This window comes from Cebus imitator, unplaced genomic scaffold (assembly GCF_001604975.1).
Source record: "Cebus imitator isolate Cc_AM_T3 unplaced genomic scaffold, Cebus_imitator-1.0 Scaffold118, whole genome shotgun sequence".
NCBI classification, from domain to species: domain Eukaryota; kingdom Metazoa; phylum Chordata; class Mammalia; order Primates; family Cebidae; genus Cebus; species Cebus imitator.
Genome location: NW_016107433.1, coordinates 5,897,449 through 5,901,557, shown reverse-complemented (window position 1 = coordinate 5,901,557; position 4,109 = coordinate 5,897,449). Strand labels below are relative to the sequence as shown.

The 4,109-nt window shown below is 45.3% G+C and overlaps 1 protein-coding gene across 20 annotated transcripts in view; it reads right to left on the bottom strand.

Moving 5' to 3' along the window:
* Positions 1-4,109, bottom strand: part of ZNF821 (zinc finger protein 821) — a 26,788-nt gene that overhangs the window by 14,021 nt on the left and 8,658 nt on the right. For 2 of the 20 annotated variants that reach the window (XM_037742355.1, XM_037742356.1), the window contains one exon: positions 2,870-2,960. The exons of the other annotated variants lie outside the window; for them this stretch is intronic. The gene's annotated coding sequence lies outside the window, so the exon portion shown is untranslated. The remainder of the gene's footprint in view (positions 1-2,869; positions 2,961-4,109) is intronic. 20 annotated transcript variants of the gene reach the window in all.

Here is a 4,109-nt window from a genome sequence, read left to right as displayed (position 1 = left end):
GAAATGGGGAAGGAGGTAGGGAGAATGTCTAAAACGGATTTCAGCCCATCAGCAGTTTCTCAGTAACTAATCACAATTTTGGGCTTTTATTCCAAAAGCTCTGTATCAAGTCTATTAATGAAGTGAAGTGGGCAAAATACAAGAGTCTGTCCAGATTATTTCTGAGGAAAGGATCATGCCAGTGATTTAGACATATAAACAGTCCTGATGAAAACCCAGCAACTGCCAAAGCAGCTGCCCACTGGCTTCTAATATGAATCCATCAAACGTTGCTGGGTTACAGCAGTGAGTTTTTTTTTTTTTTAATATATATATTTTTTATGGCAGGGTTTTGCTTTGTTACCCTGGCTGGAGAGAGCAGTGGTGCATTTATAGCTTACTGCAGCCTTGGACTTCCAGACTCAAACAATCCTCCCACCTCAACCTCCTAAAATATTGGGATTACAGGCATGAGCACTGTGCCTGGCTAATTTTTAAATTTTTTTTTGCAGAAATCAGATCCCACTATGTTGCCCAGGTTGGTCTCAAACTCCTGGCCTTGAGCAATTGTCCTGTTTCAGACTCCCAAAGTGCTGGGATTACAGGTGTGAGCCACCACGCCCAGCTGGAATTCTTAATACATCCCTTTAAGTGGCCTATTAGTTTCATGCCACACAATATTCTTCCCAGAAGGCATATCTAATAAAGCCGAGCCATTACTCTGCTCAAGTGCTTTGATAGTTAAGCAAAGCTTAATGCAGACTTTCCTGCCTCCAAGACCTTGAGTCCATTTCATTTACTTTATTTTTTGAGACCGAGTCTCGCTCTGTCACCCAGGCTGGAGTCCAGTGTCGTGATCTCAGCTTACTGCAACCTCTGCCTCCTGGGTTCAATCCTCCTGCCTCAGCCTCCCAAGTAGCTGGGATTACAGACATGTGCCACCATGCCTAGCTATTTTTTTTAATTTTAGTAGAGATGGGGTTTTGCCATGTTGGCCAGGCTGGTCTTGAATTCCTGACCTCAAGCGATCTGCCCACCTCAGCCTCCCAAAGTGCTGGGATTACAGGTATGAGCCACCACACTAGGCCCCATTTCATTTACTTTTAATAGACAAGCAGCATTCAATACATTTAGTTGGTTCAATTTCACTGCAAGGTGATAGAAGACTCACACGGTCAGAAAATGAAATTACCTATTTCTACTAGCCACTATTGTCATAGGTGATGAAAAGATGACCTTTTGAAAAGGGTAGGGTCAGCTTTAGTCCCCAAATAACAAATAAATAAATAAAAAGAAGGTCCTCTGAAACTAGCAAATCTCAGCGTCTTTTCTTTAGTCAAGCTTAGTGTATCACCTGAGAAGGCTTTGCGGCTCCCTAACCAAATGCGTCACTGAAAACAGCCCCTCCCTAGGGGTCTGTTCTTTAGTTGTAGCTGAATATCTATGCTCACAGCCCCACAGTAAAGGCCCTTATAATGGCCACCTCCGAAGAGCCTGCAAAGTCCCATCTAGTCCACCTCAAAACAGTGTCCTTTGGCTTGACTCTGGTAACTGCATTTCTGCAACTGTGGATGTGTGATATCCGTACTTCCATGCCCTGTTTGTTCATCTGTTTTTCTTCATTTTTATTTTTTTTAGATGGAGTTTCACTCTGTCGCCCAGGCTGGAGTGCAGTGGTGACATCTTGGCTCACTGCAACCTCCGCTTCCCAGGCTCAAGTGATTCTCCTGCCTCAGCCTCTCGAGTAGCTGGAATTACAGGTTTGTGCCACCACGCCCAGCTAATTTTTATTTTTAGTAGAAACAGGGTTTCACCATGTTGGCCAGGGTGGTCTCAAACCCCTGACCTCAGGTGATCTGGCTTTGACTATGGGGCAGGGAGATGGAGCTGATAAAATACAAGCTATGTGGGCATAGCCATCGGCCACACAAGCCTGAAGTGACTCCCCGGACCTTATTACAATCATGCCATCACCCCAAGGGCTACTCTCCTCAAATCTAACCAGGCTCTTGGACAGGTGGCTTTTGTAGGTGAATACCCAACTCCTATAACTGCCTTGTTTGTGAACCTATCATCTCTACTAAGAGTACCTTTCCTGCCATGCCTTCTTGGGGTCACACTTGTGTCTTTTATCAACCAGAGAGGAGAAACAATCCTAAACCCCTGTATTAGATGGCCTGTGCTAAAATACTTCATTTTTTTCTTTCTCTTTTTCTTTTCTTAGAGACAGGATTTCACTCCAACACCCAGGCTGGAGTGCAGTGGTGTGATCTCAGCTCACTGAAGCCTTGACCTTCTGAGTTCAAGCAATGCTCCCACCTCTGTCTCCCAAGTAGTTGGCACTACAGGTGCGTGCCACCACAGAGTTTTGCCTTGTTGCCTAGGCTGCACTCGAACTCCTAGGCTCAAGATATCCTGCACCGGCTTCCCAAAGCGTTAAGATTATAGGCATGAGCCACTGCGCTCCGCCAAAGATACTTCATTTTATCTTTCTTGACAATCCTCACATGCAAGTCCACTACATTTTGCTGTTTTAGCAACAATTTCTTTTCTTTTCTTTTTTTTTTTTTTTGAGACAGAGTCTCACTCTGTCACCCAGGCTGGAGTGTAGTGGCAAAATTTTGGTTCACTGCAACCTCTGCCTCCCAGGTTCAAGCTATTCTTCTGCCTCAGCCTCCCGAGTAGCTGGGACTACAGATGCATGCCACCACGCCCAGCTAATTTTTGTATTTTTAGTAGAGATGGGGTTTCACCATGTTGGCCAGGATGGTCTTGATCTCTTGACCTCGTGTTCAGCCCACCTCAGCCTCCCAAAGTGTTGGGATTACAGGCGTGAGACACAGCACCCGGCCTTTAGCAGCAATTTCTAAATCCTCCCTTAACCACTCACCTGTACATTAAGTAGCCTTGCACGTCCCCCTGTTCCAGAATACACTCCTAGAAGCATCCAACTGGTTCCGTTTTATACAACTTTTCCAGGACTTAAATAGAAGAAAGAATTGTATATGGAGGTTTGCTATCATAATCTCAATAATGTATAAAATGTCAAAACTCTCTTAATTCCTCTGTCACACTATTCTGTCTTCTACTCTTATCTTTTTTATTTTTTTTTTAAATGGAGTCTCACTCTGTTGCCCAGGCTGGAGTACAATGGCATGATCTTGGTTCACTGCAACCTCTGCCTTTCAGGTTCAAGCAATTCTTCTACCTCAGCGTCTACCGTAGCTGGGATGACAGGCACACGCCACCATGCCGGGCTAATTTTTGTATTTTTATAGAGACGGGGTTCCACTATGTTGGTCAGGCTGGTCTTGAGCTCCTGACCTCAGGTGATCCATCTGCCTTGGCCTCCCAAAGTGCTGGGATTACAGGTGTGAGCCACTGCACCTGGCCAATCTTCTACTCTTGAAATAACTCAATAAGATTCAGATAAAGTGCATAGTACCTGGGATATAGTTTTTTGTTTGTTTGAGACAGGGTCTCACTCTGTCACCCAGGCTGGAGTGCAGTGGCATAATCTTGGCTCACTGCAGACTTGACCTCCCAGGCTCCAGCCATCCTCCCACCTCAGCCTCCTGAGTAACTGGAACTACATGTGTATGCCACCACATCTAGTATTTTTTTTTGTAGAAACGGGGTTTCACCATGTTGCCCAGGCTGGTCTTGAACCCTTGGGCTAACGATATCCTTCTGCACTGGCCTCCCAAAGTACTGGGATTACAGGAGTGAGCCACCACGTCCAGCCTATATGTTTTTAATAAATTTTAGTTCTCTTGTCAACTACTTGACTAATCTATTCTATCCAATGTAGGGTTCTGGCCAGCTGCAGTGGATCATGCCTATAATCCCGGCACTTTGGGAGGCTGAAGTGGGTAGACTGTTTGAGCTCAGGAGTTCAAGACAATCCTGGGCAACATGGTGAAACTCCATCTCTACAAAAAATACAAATATTTAGCTGGGCGCGGTGGCATGCATCTATAGTCCCAACCAATCAGGAGGCTGAGGTGGGACGATCACTTGAGCCTGGGAGACAGAGGTTGTAGTCAGCTGAGATCATGCCACTTCACTCTAGCCTGGGCAACAGAGCAACACCCCATCTCAAAAAAAAAGATATTATGTGTATACACGCA